Raw genomic sequence first — 21,850 nt, 5'->3', positions numbered from 1 at the left:
GTGTATTTCCCCAGCTTTGACTTCTCCTTCCCGCTCAAATTTATATCTTTCCAACAGTTTGGTGGAGATATGAACTTAGAGCTCCCTCCTGATCCTGTGAACTTAGTAGGCACAAACTATACTCAGGGCCCCTTGGTGCTCCTTCCTGCTTTCCTGTTTTCTAATCTTGGCAGAAACATTCTCCTAGTCACAGGCTTGACGCCTTCAGAACCATCCATGACTCTGTATTTCTTACACTACTGACAAATCCATTTAAGTTGCATCTGTGAATTTTCTCATCCATTTCTCACTCACTTTTGCATGCCCCTTGGAACGTCATTACTCTCTGCCTGGATTCTTTGGATGGTCTCTTCATTGCTTGCTATGGTCTGAATAGGGTCCCCCAATTTCATGTATTGAAACTTCATCTTCATTGTGGTGGGGCTTTTTGAGGAGTAAGTCATGAGGGATCCACACTCAGGAATGGATTAGTGCCTTAGAAAAGGGCTAGAGCGCACTAGCTCAGGCCCTTTTTGCTCTTTTGCCATGTGAAGACACAAGGTTTGCTCTCTCTGGGGGATGCAGCAACAAGGTGCCATTTTGGAAGCAGAGAGACCAGCCCTTCAACACACACCAAACCTGCTGGTGCCTTGATCCTGGACTTCCCAGCCTCCAGAACTGTGAGCAAGGCTATTGTTTATACATTACCCAGTCTTGGGTATTGTGATAGCAGCACAAACTGACTAAGACATTGGTCTCCTTACTGATTTTTATTCTTCTCTGTTTCCTAGATCTTTTCCTGATACTAAGGAATGGCTACCCCTGGCCCCTCGCATTTCAGTGGGTCCTCATCTTCCACTGAATTAATCTTAACTCCTTTGCCAGATGCTGAAGGCCGTGAAGCTCACAGCTCCTTGCTGTCTACACCACACCTCTCTCGGGCTAAACAGCTTGGGTTATCCCCACAAGGGATCATGTATTCCTACTATGACACCTTTGTTCTCTGTTCCTGCTACCTGAGAAGCCTATCTCTGCTTATCTAAATTATATGAATTCTTTAAAATGCTCAGATAAAATGCCCCCCTCCCCTATGACTCTCCTTTCAGGGCAGGCATTGTTATCCTGATGGGATCGGAAACTGAGGCTGGGAGAGATGAAGTAATCTTTTCAAGATCCTGTCTATGGCCATATCACCCTGAACAGGCCCGATCTCGTATGATCTCGGAACCTAAGCAGGGTTGGGCCTGGTTAGTAGTTGGATGGGAGATCCAATGGCCAGTAAGCACCAGTGCAGAAATCCAAGTGTTGGGTTGCATAACACTAACCTCCCTGCATTTGTCCTCATCTATTTTAGCCTCTCACAGTGTCAGAAAAGGGGCTCACTCCCAGTCCCATTAGTGGACTGCTCATTTACAGAGTAAATGTAGAAATCAGGCATTATAAGCATAACACCGGTCCAGTGTCTTCAGTAATATCTTCCACTCTTATGGGATTGTAAAGTGACTTAATCACCACCAGCACTATGGCACAGTTATTGCTTTTGTCCCCCAAATAGGCATTTCCCAGGTATGGGCAGCTGGAGTGGGTCCTGTATGCATCTTAGCCCTTAGCAGTAAAAAGGTAGAGTAGGAGATTGTCACAGTGGAAAATATTACATTCGTACTTCATAGAATGTCCAGGGCATTTCCGGTTGAGATAGATTGGGGCACCCCTTTTCCTCTTTTATCTCTTACACTGTCGGCAGTAAATTTCCTCCAAATGGCCACCAGAATGTTAAGCCCCACAGTGGCTTATTTATTATATTCATTTTCAGAAAATGAGTGAAGGAATGAAAGATTCAAGAAAAATTATGTTTTTGGCAGCGTGATAAGCACTTAGCTTTTTTGTTGTTCAAAATAGGAGAAATCCATGTTACTATCTTAATTTCACGTAGGACATTTAGAAATAACCTCCCCTAGCTGTGTTATTTGGAACAATGAAGTCAGTGTGGTTTTAAGGGGAAAAAAAGAGGTGGACGTGATGAATTGCCATCGCCAAAAGGAGGATTCAATTTCATGATCATAAAACGTCCAAGGCAGCCAGCTAGCTCAAGACGTTATGAAAGGCCCAGGGTGTTGCCAATGTCTTAACACACTGACACCGGGCAACTGTGCCTATGACAAAATATCCAGAGTCAAATATGATTATTTCATTGTTCATTCTGAGTGGGACCTTCTCTTTGACTTCTGTGGCGAGACTACTCATATGGAAACCACACTTCTACTACATTCGTGGCCCTGATGGAGAATCCTTTTACCCGAATTAACTTAATATTTTATTACAATGCTTTGATGGCCTACATTAGGGATTTTCAAAGCTTTTAAGCATCTACAATTGCCAACTGCTGTGTTAAACTAAGAGACTATGCTTATTTTCCCCCTAAGATATTTTTCCCCCTCAAAACTATTTGCTATTGCCCCAAACTGCAGCAGTTACCTCTGGAGTCAAACATCTTTTATAATACCGAGGCACTTGAGCCTTGCAGTTAAAAGTGGAAATATTTAACTGAGTTCAATGATGATAATATTTAACCTATGGCTTAAGCGATAAGAGGTATTTAATTTCAAACAGTAAACACACAATGAACCCTGTAACCTGGCTTTTTAAAAAATGCTTGGAGGATATGTATATAAAGGCTACTAAGGAGTAAGTAAACAGTTAAAAACAAAACAAAAACAAACAAAAAACCCACCTCTAGCACTTAGCTATCATTGAAATTATTTTAAAGAAAGCAACATCAAGAGACAATAGTAATTTTATCTTTGAATGGCTAAAATATTTAGCTTTTGTAGAAGCAATAGACCATGATTGTTCATTTTGAGAGAAATGGCCTCAAAAATAAAAGGACCATTGAATGGAAAACAGGAATTCATCTAATATTCTTCTTTTAGTTATTAATCCACTAGCCAAACTCCTCCTAAAAATTTAATGGCCATACCTTAGGTTTCAAGAAAATAAAGTTTAGAGATGTCAAACCAATCGATTCTCTTTTACAAGCTGCAGTTACAATTACCGAATGCCCTCTTCTACACACTGCACACTTGTTGGGTGGACAGGCACATTTTCTTCACATAATGGAGGTACCGTCTCAGCCTGTAAAACGTGGCTGTCCAAGGTCTGATTTGGGCACTGGTGAGAACACGAAGTCCCTCGGTTTGATGTTTTTCCTTTTGTCTAGGACAGAATCACCATTGCCATTATTATTTTTCCTATTTTCTGATGCTTCTGGTTCCTGGTAGAAAAATATTTATCTGTAGCTTCTTCCCCAAAAGGAAATTTCTTTTCAATCTCCTCTAACATATAGCCAACTTTTATCTTTTAAATAAATATTTACTTCTGCATCTATCTGCCTGAGGGCCTGAGGATCACACCCCTACAGCTACACAATGACCCCCTTTCTCCTTGCCCTGACACAGCTGCACTGGAAGTATCTGTAAATGGGATGTACTAATTTTTCCCTATCAGGAAGCTCCACTATAAATCAGCTGTCATCCAATCTAGGCATTCTGCCCACACCAGGACTGTGAGATCAGATTTAATTTTCTAATCACAGTTCTGTGCATGTCTGATTCTTGGCTCAGCACATAACTGTGATGCTGTTTATTATACTTAATCTCTCCATGGCCTCTCAAACTCCTTAAGGCTTGTGTTTTTCATCCCTAAAATCACAAGAGGTTGGTTGGATGGTGTTTGCAGTTTCTTTACTTCCAATCCTTTTACTTGTACTCTCACTACATGGGTGTCCTCTGGGAACTCCTTAGAAATGCAGAATCTCAGGTCCCACCCCGAGCTAGGGAAGAAGCATCTGCACATTAACATGATGCTCAGGTGACCCTCATGCATGTTACAGTCTGAGAGGACCCACTCTTTACCATGCTGACCACAGCCGGGAGCTGCACAAAGGCACCATTACACAACATCCTCAGTTATCCCTTCATGAAAGAAAAGCCTCAAAACAAAGCACAAAAACAGAACAAGGTATGAAAGATGAGTATGGCCAAGAAACCAAATTGCCAGAGGAAACTTTACTCCAAAACACCTGAAAGTCACGTTCTCAGAACCCAACACACTCTGTGGCCTTGAAGTGATCACTCATGTTCACATTTCTGAACCAGCCACAGGAAAGGAAAGACTGGTCATGGATTTCCTTCTTCACTGGCCCATTTTTTAGGCAGGAAGTCACACACCAGCAAGAACAGGGAAGTGTTCAGGAAACAGGTCAGTGTTATGCAGACTTTGAAGAAAAGAATGTACTTCAAAGCATAGAGAGCGCCAAGGGGCACACTTCATTGTTGGGCTTCCTAGAAAAGAACAGCTCTTTTCTACTGAAGATGCTTTTAGCAAGACCAACCCTAGCTGGTGTGTCAGTCTACTTCTAAGCATGGACTTCTCTGTAGGGTCAGTGGAGCAGCTGTTTGCAATGCTGACATGGGGGAGAACCTATGTGGTCTTCAAGTGATTATGGTGCATGACTGGGATGTTCTGATTAGTTACATACTACAGACACCTGTGATTCCAGAGCCGTAACGTGATGGGACTGAGCCAGGCTATGATACCTTAATAGCATGAGATCAACTGCACTCATGACACCTTCTATCTCGGTGGCCTTTTCATTTGATACCCACAACAATCTTTACAGTGGGATCACTATCTCCCCATTGATGGCTGAACAAACTGACACCCATCCTGATAAGTATATTTAAACCTAGCAAGTGGCAGAACTGGGATCCGAACCTAAGTATTCCAATTCCTAGTGCAACCTTCTTACTATTCCACAACAAATTCCATTTTATAGAGGACATGGCTATTTAAACTTCGATTGGGAACTAACATTAAAGAAGCGTAAATCCATCTATCATCACAAGCACCCTGTTTTTCATACATTTGATATTTTTGATAGATTGGGAAAGGAAGGAATTCAATGCTATTTTTTTTTTTTTCTTATGAAGAAACCAAAGTAAAAGAGGTCCAAGATCATAGAGCTTCTAGACGGTGGAGCAGAGGGGAAACGCTCCCTTCTCAAGCCAAGTGAGGACTTTCATTTTGACAGCCCATCCTCAAGAGCGTGTTCCCCTTTGCACATCCCCTCCCCCCACTTCCTTAGATTTCCCTTTCTCAGGATGAACAGGATAGTTACATGAGCAGTCAGAAGACTTCACCAACTCTGAGTCAAATCTAAAATAATTTAGACTCCTTTTGGTTTTGAGCTGTTCCAAGTGTTGAACAGTGGATTGATTCTGTAGACTCGGTCAACCCAAATATCTTTTTGCCTCCACGATGTAATGCAGTGACTAGGACACTCAGTGGCTGAGAGTGATACATCCCTGTATGACATGGCCACATTTTCCAACTTGGGGAAAAATTTATAGCCATATTATCACAAAATAAATGTTGTCCCACAAATCTAGTTTTTATCTTGACCTCCAGAAAATGAGGTCAGCCGGTTAATTATTAGCTACACTATCAATCTTGAAAATCTCCCAGAGTGAAAATTCAGACTCCATACTCCATGTCTAAATCTGGGTTTATTTTTGTTTAGTAGTTTCCTGGCCATAGACTTTTAAATGAGGCATGCTTTGGCCACTTATGGTAACAAACTTTCCCTGGAGGAGACACAAACAAGGCTACACATCACTTGTGAAAATATTCCTTATTGCAAGTGACATTTTCCTGAAATATTACTTGTCCGGCTTAGACTGAGGGTATAGAAGTCCCTTTTCATTTACGACACATTTCCTTTTCCTTTCAATAGATCAAACAACTTAGACCTACCAGTGGCATCAGTCAGAAATCAAGATAAAAGCCAGTCAGACTCCTAGGCATCTAAAAGCAGATTAAAGGGCTCCTTTTTCACATTTACTTGTGGAACTTGCGCCAATGTCCTGATCTTATTTCCAACAACATTAGGGGGTCTTGGTCTTGCCTGGGTTGTTAGAAACCTAACGTATTGACTAAAAAACAAGTTTAGACACTGTAGAAATAATCTCTAAAAGTATGCTATGTTGAGGCAATAATTCGTATATGTAAAAATACATGTCCTTGTTTCCAGTAAACCCACAAAGAAGAATTTAGGTGTAAAGGGCCATTACGTCTACAACTTACTTTCAAAAAATGAAATTTTATGTAATATATTCTTGGGACTTTTCTCCAAGTCTTAAATTATATTGAAACAAAAAGTGTAGTACTGTAGGCATTGTCAGCTTTAATCTACACATATCCAGATGTCTTCCTCTGATCCATTTATAGTGAAATTACATCATATGACCGATACAAAGCAGATACAAACTACACATTCTCTGCAAACAAAAATAAAAATGAATGTGATTTTGATGCCGCACATCTTCTAAACATGAGTCAATTTTTGCATATGGTCTTCAACTCAAGAAACAGCTGTCTATTCACATTGCTAGAGGAAAAACTGGCTGTCTTAGGCTAACTGAGAGATCTATGTTTTTACGGCTGAGCTAAAGGATTTTCAAGGTAATCATGTGGAATTCTGTTTTGAAACCAGTCTTTAAGGGCCTAACCCCCGCAGCATAAGCTATGACTTCACTGTGATTCTTCCTTTATGGAAAAAAATGTAATCAGTTGGTATTAATTTTAAGAGTAATACAAATTCAGTGCCAAAAATGCAGACAAAAGGAATAATTCATTTGCAATACCACCACCAGAGATAACCAAGAGTAACGTTTTATTTTTAAGTTTTATTCTTTACAGTACTGATTACTTCATTTTTTCCACATCACTTTATTATATAATTTTTATGACTATGGCCAATGAGAATAAATTTTTCGAGGTTACTGAGGCACATGGACAGTGCTTGAAATTAGGATTATTAGGTTTGAGGACACAGAAGAATCCTGAGGAAGGATCCTTCCCTAGTTTCATTCTCCAGTACTTATTTTTCAATTTTCTGGGAGGTTGTTCTATATAAATTGGTACAGTCTTTTTCTGTTTGTTTGTTTTTACTTTGAAGTAAGTTCTTAGATACGGAGTAAATTGGGAAAATGAAACATGAGGTTTGCTATATCAGGACATTTCATTTTTTAAAACTGCTAATGCTTTCAGTGAGGACAAGAAAGTAGAGTGAGGACAAAAATGTCCTCAAATGATAGTTTTCATGCTCTTGCATACATTTTTATAAAGGCAGAGTCATTCTGGTGACTATATATAATCTGAGTTCATAGTCTCCTGGGGCCTTCATTGCTGGTGTTGAGGTTTTCTGGGAATCAGTCCACAGTGTTCCCTTTTCTCTACCTGAGCTCTGAACCAGTAGGAGAGAGCAGGCAGAGATTAAAACATCACCTTTACTTCTGATGAGGGCCACGTGCTTTCTTTGGGGAGTGAGTTGCATCCAGGGCTCATGTCTTGTCTAGCTGCGTGTGGACCAGATTTTAACTCTAACTTGTACCTTCAGCTGCACAAGGCAAGGGAAGGGGACCAGGCCTAAGCTAGACACGCTCACAGCACCGCGGTTGACAGCTTGCAGGCTGTGGGCACAAGTCTCTTTGGCAGTCTTGGTGAGTGGTACTCCAACGGCTCCCTGTCCTGTCTGACCAGCGTAAGAGAGATCCTGGGGCGAACCAAAGCAAATGAATGAAATGAGAACCAGCACCCCTCCCATCAGCTAGCAAAAACTCTGCTATGCTGCGAAGAAAGCGCATTCTAATTGATTCATGTTGATGAGTGCTGAAATGATGGAATTTTATACTTAGAAGGATGTAAAGAATTGGATAGCAAGTCTGGTGAGCTCATGGTAGGAAGGAAAATTTTCAACAGCCATACATAGTTAATTTCATTCAAAGAGCCTGAAAGAGTTATGCAGATAATTATAAGGGGAACAGGCAAGTATGTAAGATTAGCATAAATATATACATATCATCACAGCGGAGGATGGGCGCCTGTTCCTAAAGACAGCACATCATCCTTGTATGCATAATAGCTCATTTGGAAGTTTATTTATGCAGATTTTTAAAAAGCACACAAACTCTCTGTGTACTTCTGCAGAGTAGCCTATTTATGTTTTCTTTAACCGAAAATTTGCCTTCCAGCGTCACGTGCTCCTTTAACAATGTATAGGGAAACCAAGCCCAGCAACGGAAGGTGCTTGGCAGTTGGGGCTGGGGAGTGAATACGAAGTGTCGTCTTCAGGAAAGCATTCACAATGCACGGGACTGAGAGAAGCTGGAAGGGCTCGCTTGAAAGAAAATAATCTGGAACCAAGAAAAATCAGGCCACTTTATCATTAACGAGTCAGTTCACTCATTCATGCACACATGCATTCGTCCCTTCATCCGTTCCACAATCCTGTCATCTTTCTGGCCAGTGCCCGAAATAAACTACGCCAATTTCTTTTCACTCAAAGGGCTCATCATGGTTCAGAGAAAAAGATGAGGATGCAAATAATTCCCACACAAGTGCTACTGTAGGGATACGGACAGGGTGAGAAAGAAACAAGCTTGGGTTTTGAGGCTAGGGGTAGTGAAGTTACAGCAGGGCCCCAGGGAAGAGACCTCTGTCCTAACGGATTCAGGTGCATGTGCCAAGGCACAGAGGACCGGCTGCCCAGGAGCTGCGACCCTTCTGGCTGCTGGGGTAGAAGTGAAGTGAAAAGGGAAGCAGCTCAGACACGGCTGGGGCTTCCAGTCTGTGGGAGAAATCTAGTGACCTGTACCAAGAGGATACAATTAGGAAAGTCCCAGACTATGGGAATTCTACAGTCAAATGACCTTTGCTTCCTTAGCAGGCAAACTGTAGAGAAAAGAAAGGGATGAAGGGGAAGCCTGGAGACGATAAGAGACTTAACAGACATGTCAACATTAAAGAACGGCCAAGAGCATAGCAGGTGAGGATGCACGTGAGAGTGATGAAGCCAGACAGGTACTTCAGGAAGTGGCATAAGCACAAAGCAGGGTATTTTGGTGGTGGCAGTGGGGGAAGGTTGGGACTGGGATAGGGCAGAGATGCTATCAGGGAGGTGGGCAAAACTCGAATTCTTGGCCATTGGAAATAGGTCCAGAGAGTTCCTGTCTGTGCTTAAACAGCCCACAGGGCAGCATGAGAATGAAAATGGGAGCTTTCCTGATACTAGCAGGTGTCTTGGAAAAAAATTCCATATTAGATTCCTCAAAAGGGATTTATTTATCTTATATTGAATTCTGCTAGACAGTGAACAGTTCCACCCACAACGAAATGCCATATCCTCGCTGAAAATTCTTTATCATGTCTACCTGCAGTGCTTAACACAATAAAATCAGGTTGGCGGTTATTGTTAAGAACTGTAGAGAACAAAGTACGTTTTATCCAAATAAAAAGTGATTTTTTAAATTAAATCATTTGAATATTAGCATCCATAAGATAATAAAAAGCAACTTCAAAACTTCATTTTTTTTTTTTCTGCAAAGAACAAAGGAGAAAATTGTGTAGGAGATGAAAAGTAAAGTAGATCCAACCTTTTTGCTAATTTTGTTTTAGTTACACCCTCCACGCAGACAATAATGAAGCGAAGGTGGGATCAGGGAGGCCAGCTCTGCCTTAATAACCTGGAGAAGCAGAAATCCAGTCAACGTGATGGAAAATTACCCAGCTGGCCACTCCTTCACCAAGAATGGATACAAGTTCTGCTGCCTGGGGCAGCTGCTTTCCAGAGATGCACAGCTATGGCCCCCACAGGGGAGATCTCACTCCAGTCCCTCAAACTGCTTCTCGTCTCCACACTTCCCAGTCCTAGCACAAGACTTCCTCCATGTTCCTGAGGCTTTGTTGAAAATTTACATAAAATTCTAGTAATTTTTCTTTTAAAAATGTTATTTTAATCTCAGCACAGTTAGCTTTTCCTCACCTTCACCCTGCTCTGAAAAAAGTTTCAACTTGAAACAAAAAAAAAATAAATAAAAGAATTTCATTTCAAATTATGATACACTAAATAGTTACTGACGTTGGTCTCAGAGATTTCTACTCTTTCCTTCTTACACACTCAGATTTAAAAAGGTTTCTTCTAAATGTACAGTATTAAAATCTTCATAACATGTAATTAATGCATCTCAAAATTTAGAGTGCTTACCATAGTGCTCCAACATCCTTTTTTAAAATTTAATTTTTTATTGATACATAATAGATGTACATATTTTCAGGTTACAGGTGATAATTTAATAATTCATATAACTTGCAAAGATCAAATCAGTGTAATTGGGATATCCATCGCTTAAATGTTTGTCTTTCCTTTATACTAGAAACATTTGAATTATTCTCTTCTAGCTATTTTGAAATTTACACTAGATTATTGTAAACTATAGTCACCCTACTGATCTGATCTAGGTCTTATTTCTTCTATCAAACTGTGTATTTGTACCCATCAATTAACCTCTTTTTAAAGTGTGATGTAAGCAATCCTTATTTGAATACACTATAAGCTTCAACAACAAATTAAAAAATGATTCACATTATAGTGCATTTATACATGTCTTTTCATCTTCCAAGTGTGGTAAACATTAATTAACCCTGGCTAATTAAAACAGCCATGGTTTACAAATTTACTCATTAATCAGCTTCAAGCAAATGCAAAGCATTTAAAACCTTCCACAATTTGGTACCAATTAAATATGTTAATTAATTTTTTTAATGAAGAGGTCATAAATTTAAGTCATGTAGTTCTTAGATTTAAACTTGATAGTGTTTGAGAAAGAATCTTAGATAATATTTCAGATTTTAGAAGTCAAGGGTAAGAAAAAAAATAAAACCGCCTGTTATGGGTTGAACTGTCCCCCCCAAAATATACTGAAGTCCTAACCCTAGAGACCTGAGAATATGACCTAACTTGGAAATAGGGTCTTTGTCAATGTCATCAAGTTAAGATGAGGTCATACTGGAGTAGGATGGACCCTTAATCCAACAGGAGTAGGATGGTCCTTAATCACAACAGAGAAGACATACACAGAAACAGAGACATGGGAAAGTATTACCCTGTGAAGACGGAGGTGGAGGTTGGAAGGGTGCATCTATAAACCCAGTATGGCCAAGGATTGTCAGCAGCACCAGAAGCAGATGAAGGGCGTGGAAGAGAATCTCCCCGTGAGCATTCAGAGGGAGTGTGGCCCTGCCAGCACCTTTAGACTTCCAGCCTCCAGAATAACGAGAGAATATATTTGTGTTGGTTTAGGCCACATGGTTTGTGATAATTGGTTCCAGCAGCCCTAGGAAACTAACATACTGCCCATGTAAATGACTATTATAATGACTGTGTGCTGATAAGACAAGCATTTCTGGCGATAATAGAATCGCTGGAGTGAAATGTGGGTTTGTAGTGAGTCCTTTATTCAAGGCGGGGATGAGGTAGATTAAGGAGAAGAATAAGGAGCTCTATGATCTAATGCTCTAACCCTGTTAGTGCAGAGATGTTTTCCCTCCAAACACCTGAGAGCGTTTTAGCTCCATTCCTCTCCTCCAACGCCCCTCCGTGGAGAGATATCCACTTCCCTTTTTGACCATTAATGGCTGCCCATCTTATCCTGATAAAACCACAGGAATAATTTTAGATGCCAGGTTAATCCTCAAACTCAGCAAGGAAGTGGAAGGGCTTCAGTTTCAAACACCTTATAAACACAGGGGTTATGTCATTTCCTCTCTGAGAAGCCAGAAGCTGAGCTGTCCCTGGCAGCAAAATGCATGGCAAATGCCTGGCGGGTTTCAGGTTTTGCAAACCCCAGGGTGATGAAAACATCACCATCTCTAATGCCAGAACGAAGTCTGCTGTCCTACCTATGAGTGGCAACTAAATTTAGCGAAGTCGGGACAGCTGGGGTAATCTATAAAATTTAGCACATCTATTTTAACTTAGGGTCCATATTCGACAAATTGGGGCTTTTTTTTTAAATTTCAGCTTATTATGGGGGTATAAAAGTTCAGGTTATATATATTGCCCATGTACCGCCCATCCCCCTGAGTCAGAGCTTCAGACAGTGAGCATTGCACTCATCATGTAGTTATACTCCCATCCCCTCCCCCCACCCCCATGTCCCCGAGTCAGCACATTCAAGCGTGTCCATTCCCCAGACAGTGCGCAACACACTCATCATGTAGGCATACACCCATCCCCTCCCCCCACCCCCACCTCAGTCTGATACCCAATTGGTGTCATTCCCAAATGTGCATTTAGGTGATCAGGGAAACCAATTTGCTGGTGAGTACATGTGGTGCTTGTTTTTCCATTCTTGGGATACTTCACTTAATAGAGTGGGGTTCCAACTCTCTCCAGGAGAACCAAAGAGATGCCATATCACCGTTATTTCTTATAGCCGAGTAATACTCCATGGTATATATATACCACAATTTACTAATCCACTCATGAATTGATGGGCATTTGGGTTGTTTCCACATCTTTGCAATTGTGAATTGTGCTGCTATAAACATTCAGGTACAGGTGTCTTTGACAAATTGGGTCTTAACACAAAAAATTCGCCAGTAGTCTAAAAGTTTTTCTTTTATTCTTGTATGAAATCTGAATGACATAATGACATAAAAATGGAATATTTTATGGAATGAGTGTTTAGTAACAATATCTAGGTTATTTGTGACCCTTTGGCTCCAGAATGAGAAAACATGGCTAACAATACTCGGTTATGGAATGGCACGTTATACTTTTGTTATACTATTTAGCATGTCCTCCTGTTTTAACACTGTGAATGCCTGGCTTTAGTCACTAAGAGACAAGAGTCAAATCTCTCTATGCCAAATACAGGCTCTTTACGTAATCAAGGAGGTCTTGGATTTGAAGTTCATAAAGGCAGAGTGAAGGTGGCCAAAGCAAAGCCTGGTTTCAATACCTTAGGGTGCAACAGCAAGAAAAACATTGTTTATATCTCCTATGACTTGTTTTAGGATAAAGAAGCCACGTGCACTAGATAGTGGTTGCGGAATGATGAAGAGGGGGTACCTTGCATCTATCCAAATGCATGATTTAGTTATTAACTGTTAAGGACTGAATTGTCTCCCTCAAAATTCATATGTTGAAGCCCTAACCCTCAATGTATTTGGAGATAGGGTCTTTAAGGAGGTATAAGATTAAATGAGGTCATAAGGGTGGGGCCCTAATCCAACAGGACAGGTGTCCTAGTACGAAGAGGAAGAGACAACTGAGATCTCTCTTTCCCTGAGAAAGGCCATGTGAAGACACAGTGAATAGGTGCCCATTTGTAAACCAAGGAGAGAGGTCTCCCCAGAAGACACCTTGACCTGCTGGCACCTTGATCTTGGACTTCCAGCCTCCAGAACTGGGGAAAATAAATTTTTGTTGCTTAAGCCATTCAGTCTATAGTACTTTTGGTATTTTGTTATGGCAGGCCTACCAGACTAATGCACTCGCCTAGTCATACCAGACAAAAAAGAGCAAAGGTCAGAACAGCTTTCTTTAGGGCATTATATTTTATTTCTTTTTCTTCTCTCTCTCTTTTTTTTGAAAAGGTGATAGCTAAAGATGAGACGAACCATGTATGTTACAATGGTTCACCAGGGATGTGCAAGGAATTTCTTGTACTGCCCCTTTCACAGAAATGACAAGGAGTGATCTACTTCAGATTTGACTTAGTTCAGGACTTGCAAGCGTATTTGACCTTTGGGACTTTTCTTTTTCTTTACTTTTTATGACCATTTGGCAAGAAAGTCCTCCAGTGCTTTCCTTGCTATCTTGTGTCACAACAGACCAAGGGAAAAATCCAAACATCGACTTCCCCATATGCTGGGACATTTCCAATTAGGTAAACTATATGGTCTATTCATTTTGGGAGGAACAAAAGAGGAGAAGGCATATGATTTCTGCCACAAGTCACTAAAGGAGATACTTTAAGAAGTAAAGGAGTTTAATCTGCTATCTTGTATAACCCGCAAAATGTATACACTATTGTGTAACAGAGTGAGTTGCCTCTCAGGATTGGCACCCGGAATTGGTACTCAGCACATCTTTTCTTTATAATTTTTTTTCTTTTGGGGCCAATTCTCTAAAAAGGTACATATTCCTTGAGCTGAGATTAGGCTCTCTGACAATCCTCCAAGATAAAACTTTTACTCATCTGTCATTTACAATGCTGACAACTCCAGGCATATATTTCAATTTTCTCTTTCAGCCCTTATTAAAATAATGTCACTCTTGATTTGAAGAGAGCTGAAATGGGTAATTTCTTTAAGTCAAATGACAGTATCTGTGATAAAAAGTAAAGAATCTAAACAGGGACATAAAGGTTCTGTACGTAGAGAAGTAGGTTCACCATTTTTGACAGAGCAAGTCAAACAGCAAATGGGGAGAAATTATGAACGGTGGCATTTTGTCACTGAAGCTGGCCCTGTGCTTCCCTTTAGATACAGTTAATCGAAGTTAATAAGCCGTTTATGCCAATCCCTTTTCATAGTAAGAAGCCTTAACTTGCATAAATAAAACAGCCATCAGTGCTGTCTCACCTAAACAAACTCTTCATGCATTTGAACTTCTTGAGGTTAATATTGCGTCATTGTAACATTTTATACAATGACCACTTTGGAAACGAACACTGCTAGAAAGTCGCATGCCAATTTACCAGGATACGTTAACTTTCAATTACAATATCTGCCATTCTTTTATGTTCAAGACAAATATAAAAATAATCTAAGTTTCTAACAATCCTTACATTTTTGTTACTGTGTATAAGCATATGTTTTAATACCTCTCCATGTTTAAGAATCACCTGGGGAGATAAGAAAAATGCAGACCTCCGTAGGTCTGAGGTGGCGCCCACGTGCCTCACTGGGCCCCAAGTACACATCAAGAAACATTGACTTCCAGGATAACAAATTGAATCTTTCACATCCAAGAATTTACAGCGACCAAAGCAATGACACCAACAAATGCCAGATACTCTTCTCCACTAGGTGATGGCCCAAAAGCACAGAAATCATGCAGGGCAGTGAAGAAAGCTCAAACTCGACACTAGCCTTCCCCAGGAGAGGGTGTCGAGGCCTTATATTACAGTGAACACCCAGACTCAATCAAGACTTCCACACAGGGCTCCAATTCTGCTCGAATGTGCCTATTTTTCTTTAAAGAAAAAGCATTTTTTCTCCACACCCCAGGAATTTAAAGACCTGCTTCGATTTCTGAAGGGCTTTTTGGCAAGACACGAGGAACCCCTTTGGGTCCTGACAATTTTTAGCACATTCACAGTTTTTGATTTTGGTCAAGCCACTTAATCACCTAGGATCCTGAAATCTGAAAACTGAGAGGGTATAATTCCATTTCCATGTTCTCGTGACAAGCTGTTGGCAGCAGAATGCAGGCATGTCCACACTGAGCGTGGGCAGGAAGCCAGCTCTTCATCTTCTATCAAAGAGATCTAGAGAGCACGACCTCTGTTACATCTGCAGACAATATGTGACTTACATATGGGTGCCATGTTAATCAAGAGAGAGGCTGATTAGAACCTTTTCCCCCTTAAAGACTGTGATTTAGTAATCCACAGATGGTCTCCCCTTTATTTTTCATCCTATACCTAAAGGAGCTACCCCATACTTCAAGTATAAAAAGGCTTCTCCCTTAAGATGGAAAGAAGGCACTCAAGTATCAAAATACTGGTTTTCTGCCAAAAGGAAGGTAAGAAAAATGAAGCAGAGACTTAGCCTGTCAACTCTAAATACATTCTGGCAGGGCCCATCTACTGGATTACAAAGATCCTTCCCCCAGCCACCACCTCTTCCTCCTTTCTTGAAACACCTTATTTTCTTCAGTTTTTCTCATGATAACGAACATTGGTGGCAGCAGTTTGGAAATTCTTTGGGTTGATTCTTAGCAGAAAATTGAGGGGCTATTGTTATTGTTAACATCCTCAAAACACTTAAATCTGTTTACCTTGCTCCAAGCATTCTCAGCATTTAAAAAAAAATTGCTGAAGAATTTTCAAAACTTGTTTTGACTAACATTAATTACCCTAATAAATAGGAGGAGAGCACAGCAATAGTGTATTAGGAAGCATCTCCTTTCTTTTTATCAGAACTATATGTAAATTGTTAGCTCTAAGGCTACAGGAGAGTATAAAATTTTGGAAGAAGAAAACAGAGACTAATACTTTCATTGATCATTTAGGTTAATGGCTTCAACCATTTCTACCCAAGTTCCTTGAAATTTAGCATTTTCAGCCAACATTATATTTTGCAATTTCTTCATAATCTTAAGGATGTTGAACCCCCAAGTGGAGGGAGGAGGGGAGGAAGGGGGAGGAAGGGAGGGAGAGAGAGTGAAACTAAAGGGGAAATGGGGAAACTGAGTCTGCTTCATACCACTTGTCCTCTCTTTATAGTTATTTTAAAGGTAATAATGCTTCTTAAAAAAAATACAGGCTGGGCATGGTGGCTCACACTTGTAATCCTAGCATTTTGGGAGGCGGAGGTGGGAGGATTGCTTGAGGCCAGAAGTTCGAGAACAAGCCTAAGCAAGAAGAGTGAGACCTCATCTCTGCCAAAAATAAAAAAATTAGCTGAGTGTGGCAGTGCGCACCTGTAGTCTCGGCTACACTGGAGGCCGAGACAGGAGGATCACTTGAGCCCAGGAATTTGAGTTTGCAGTGAGCAACTGAGTGATGTCAGTCAAAACAAGTTTTAGAAATTCTTCAGTAAATTTTTTTTTTTTTTTTCAATACTGAGAATGCTTGGAGCAAGCTAACCAAATTTAATTGTTTTCAGGATATTAACAATAACACCACTGCACTCTAGCCTGGACAACAGAGTGAGACTGTGTCTCAAAAAAAAAAAAAAAACAAACAAAAAACTGGGATAGCAAGTGACAAGCAGAAGTGCCGCTGTCCACAGGTGTGCCAGCGTGTATCCACAGTAATATGGTGCTAACTTAGAAAAGACTACACATTTTATTAGGTAGAGCCAAATAGTCTAATATGTTCCATTCATTTACTGACCAATAGTTTGTGAAACTTCCTTTTCATCTATGACAAGGTATGACATATTCTAAAAAATTACCAATTTGATAATTTAAAAAAATTGTTTTGATATGTATTATTTAATGAGAAGCTGTGCATCTTTTTATCTATGACTATTCACCATATATATGTATACTTTATTCTTGTGAATTGGAGCTGCTGCATTTTATGCATTAGTCGAATATATCAATTCATTTGGGTTTTCACCTTAAACCTTTTAGTGGCATATACCTGGTATCATATGGAATTTAGAAGATAATAGCATGGGTAAATCCAATTGGCTTACTTGGGTGCTAGAATGAATCCCACCTATTTATTAACTCTTTCGTAAGTTGATTATTTTCTAAATCAGTAATTCTCAAAGTTTAGCATATGTAAGAGTCACCTGGTCAGCTTGTTAAGACACAGACTGCTGAGCCCCACCCCTAGCTCTGCTGATTCAGGATGGGACCAGAGGGTGTGCATTTCTATGTCTAACAAGTTCCCAGGAGGTGCTGAGGCTGCTGGTCAAGGACCACACTTTGAGAACATTGCTCTGAAATATTCCTTGGGCATAGGTATTTGCAAAACTTACCCTAAACCTAAAAATTTGTTTTGAGACACAAATGCACGTGAGATTTGATACATACTCTCAAAAAGCTTACTTATAATTAGTGACGTGCACACATCAAAGCAATACTGGACACGTAATACACGAACTACAGGAACAGAGGAAAGATAGTTTGTGTTCATCAAAGATTTAACGGGGAAGGTAACATAAGAATTGGGGTTTTGAAAGATGAACAGAATCTCAATAGGCCAACATTGGGGACAGGCATTGCAGGCAGGTGGAAACATAAAAAAATGCATCTAGGGTTGTGGATATAAGATTAGACTTCCCGGGAAGTCAGATTCCCAGTCAATTCATGAAGGAGAATACAGAGAAAAACTATCTGCTTTGTCTGTCCTGGGTTCTTTTGAGGATCAAGTAAAATTTATGGGGGAAAAAAGCAAAGTCTGTGATCAAGAAGAAAACAGAGTAACAATATAAACTCAGAAAAAACAGACACAAAATCTTCTGGTTTGGGAGATGACCTCATGATGAGCAGGACTTAGCAGCTGGCAGCAACACGTCATGAACATGCCCTCTGCTAACGGGCGCCCCAGTCATTAACATTCACAGAGCCAAACCCTGTATTGCCTGATCCCTTGCAAAGATCCCTTCAGACCTGCCTGCAGAGCATAACCTTATGATCTCAGAGGAACTTTTGCTTGCCCTGCACAGAAAAAATCTAACTGCAATAATCACATGGAGAAGGTATATTTGCTGGCGTGTTTCACGTACTAGCATATGATTTCTAAGCAAATAGAGAATACCAGTATAACATAAAAATCCTGCAAAATGCACAATGCAGCTGGTATTTATGTCCTCTTAAATACCTTGACACTGACTTACATATTCAAGGATGTTGAGTCTTTGGGCTTAGGAAAGACCTTGAGTCATAAATGCTAAAATAGGGATATTTTTCCACCTATAACACTTTCAATGAAAAGATGCTGAAGCTGGATAAATACCTCCATAAACCCAATTTTGTTTACCTTGGCAGCAACAGTAAGTAAATACCACTGGATATAGAAGCACTGCAGTAGATTCAGTCTTTAGTCTTATTCACCACATGTCTGACCTTGGGCATATAACATAGTTCCTTTGAGCCTACAAAATGATGTGACTGAACCAGTTGACAATCAAGGTTCCTTCCTTCACGGATGACCTTCAGTGAGTGCTGGTAGGAGTAAGAATGGCTGTGAAACGAGGCTAGCTAATGCTATGAGACACGGCCGTCAGCATCATCCCTGGCGAGAGCAGCCTCCTCAACTGTTTATCCAAAGTCTCCCCCAGCGAATTCTAAACTATTCTGTTATTTGAGTTGCAAAGATTGTGCCCTATCCCCGTGGCATATCTGGCGCCAAGCAAAGAATCTGGAACATGGGAGGCATTTAATAAATATTTACTGAAGATCCTATGCCCTTGATTAATTCTTAAATCTCCTTGCTCTTCAAAATGGCAAATAATATAAATATACATACACATACATTTTTTATGGTGGTAAAATAGACATAACATAAACCTTACTATTTTAACCATTTTAAGCGTAAAGTTCAGTGGCATTAAGTACGTTCACACTGTTGTGCAACCATCACCACCATCTATCCTGCCAACTGAACTTTCTCATCTTCCCAAACTCAAACTCTGTACCCATCAAACAGGAACTCCACATTCCCTCCTGCCCCCAGCCCCCAGCCCCCAGTATTCTACTTTCAGCCTCTATGAATTTACTATTCTAGTTACTTCCTGTAAGTGGAACCAAAGGTATAGAACACTTTATCAATTTGCATGTCATCCTTGCATGGGGACATGCTAGTCTTCTCTTTATCATTCCAATTTTAGTGTACATGCTGCTGCAGCAAGTACCATATACACACGCTGGAAACCCTCTAGGACTCCCATATAAATTAGAGTGATGACTGAGAATGAAGTTGTATACCTAGTGATATCTCAGTGGCAATGATAAAGTTAGTTTTCTTTTTATTTGAAAAAAGCTCTTTGATATTTGAAAACTATACTCATAAATTATCTGTATTAACAATTAAAGTCTCACATATAAAAATTTTAGATAACTGTTTACTGGCATCATTGCAAACTTATAAATAGCAAGAAACACATGTTATTTGGTTATTGTCATTAGGTAAGAAAAAAGATTTACTGTAGAAAGGTCACATTATGAGTGATTAATGCATTCAAGAATAACTAGAACTTCTTTCAGAGTGCACACCACATCAGAAAGGACATGTGTAGCAACTTTTTTCTATCACATATATTAACTATCATTTGAGAATAAACCTATTTTAATTCTTTCAGGGCTCAGTAGTCATCAATAAAATAAAGGTAGGTTTTTGGAAAAGAACCATTAATTTAAAATTTCAAACAATAATCTGTCTCTCAAAAATAACCCCACATTCCTTAGAATGTGAAACGTGGTCTGCTTCCAGAGTTTCCTAAATGAAGAATATGCAACGAAAATAAGAATCACCATATTAATATGCTATGCTCCCTTTTCCACTTCCCAGGTCTCCATTGCTTATGCCCCAGGAAGTTCCTTCATAACTTGGCAAAACTTCAGAAGGAACTTGCCATAGCCTCGGCATGTCATTTCACTGTTACAGCCTCTGAAAGAGAAGAAATGAGCAGTTTGCCAAGGCCAGGCTGTCTCAGGCCACTGCCTGAGAAGCTTGAAACCTGCAGCTGCACCTCTTTCCTTCTCTAAGATGAGCGTGTCTCTGGTCTCCACTGGTTTAACGAGCAGCTACATCAAGTTCAATGCCATAGAAGATGCTGAAGACATAGATCCACACCTGGATATGTGTAGACTCAGCCACCCAAACCAAAAGCAAAGATACAGAGACATGTACAAGACAATACAAGTAGCTGCCAGGTGCTGTTTCAAAGAAATAAGATTTATCTCATGCTTTTATGAACACATATAAATGAATAATAATTATAAAAAGATAAACACATTAGACAGGTGATTTTAAATCTACTGTCTGAGGTCAATGAAATCTGTCCACAGGAGGTAAAATTAAGTAACACCGTGGCCTTGGCCCTCTGACCACCTGTTTCATGCTCCAAGTCTAAAATACTCTTGATGAATAGTGTTTTGATGCATACCAAGTCAACATTCCTTTGGACACATGTCTCGTAATTTAGGAGAGGTTAATAGATGGATCCACCCTTTTTGATGAGATATTGTATTTCACCTTTTATGATTTACTTTCTAAAGCAGCCCATAGTGTGTAGCACAGGGGGACTGTTAACAAAGAATAATGGAACAGAGAATACACTGCAAAATGTGTTTCTGATTTGAACGGCAAGAGGCAAATTAACATTCCTTCCAAGCTCAGTCTCACATGCAAACAAATTCATCTCATTCCCAGTTAGTGTTTGTGGAAACATATTTCAAAATTAATCTCAATTTGGATTCATCTCCATATTCAGGGTGGCAAACATCATTGACTTTTTTCTCCTTTTTTAAAGAAAAATGAACCTTGAAGGCAGCTGCCTGTGAAAAACAGAATAACCAGCCCTTGTTTCAGCCTGAAACCATTGGTTGTTCCCAAGACTCTACAAAAAACGAGGACACATCTGCTCCAGTGTTCCATGCCAGGAAGCAGTCCTGCAGCCACCACTGTGGTCTGACTTCACTCCCCAGTCATCTTAGTGGGGATTTCTTTTTAGATTTTGTTTCAAATAACAGGGCCATACATATGAGCTGGAGAGTTGAGAAAATAACTATACGACTGCACTGGATCATCATGGGAATCAGCAGAGCTTGGTGTGGGTGACCCTGCCTCAGGCTTTATCCACTTGGTGGAGGTGCCCATAAACACATAAAAATAAGAGAATGACATATAAACAGACAAAAACTATTGGCATGTCACAGTCATCACAGCTTTAAGGAAAAGCTCACAAGTAAATTCTGTGGAATCTCACCAAAATTTAGAGCAAAAGATGACAGTGTGCCAAATCAATTCTCGTGCTACTTCTAAATATTAACTTTCCTTAATGGGGCTCAAGGTACAATCATCTCATCGGGGTGTCTGTGCCAGTAGTTATAGTGTTGTTTGAACCTCATTTCAAAAATTATAATAGCAATACTCCCAAAATTGATCTACAGATCCAATGCAATCCCTACCATTTTTTTTTCTTTTTGCAGAAATGGGAGAAAAAAGACCTTAAAATTCATATGGTAATGCAAAGGACCTTGAATAGTCAAGGCAATCTCGAAAAAGAACAAAGGTGGAGAACTCAACACTTGCTGATTTCAAAACTTACTACAAATCTACAG

General features: G+C 40.0%; 1 protein-coding gene and 1 non-coding gene across 10 annotated transcripts in view; both read right to left on the bottom strand.

The window, feature by feature from the left end:
• Window positions 1-21,850, bottom strand: part of APP (amyloid beta precursor protein) — a 244,752-nt gene that overhangs the window by 28,541 nt on the left and 194,361 nt on the right. The gene's annotated exons all lie outside the window — the stretch shown is intronic.
• On the bottom strand, window positions 19,314-19,415 carry LOC138388871 (U6 spliceosomal RNA). The gene has a single exon (XR_011234345.1). It is a non-coding gene; the product is annotated as a U6 spliceosomal RNA (small nuclear RNA).

The sequence above is a fragment of the Eulemur rufifrons genome, chromosome 7 (assembly GCF_041146395.1).
Source record: "Eulemur rufifrons isolate Redbay chromosome 7, OSU_ERuf_1, whole genome shotgun sequence".
Taxonomy (NCBI): Eukaryota; Metazoa; Chordata; class Mammalia; order Primates; family Lemuridae; genus Eulemur; species Eulemur rufifrons.
This window is presented reverse-complemented; position numbering and strand designations above follow the sequence as displayed.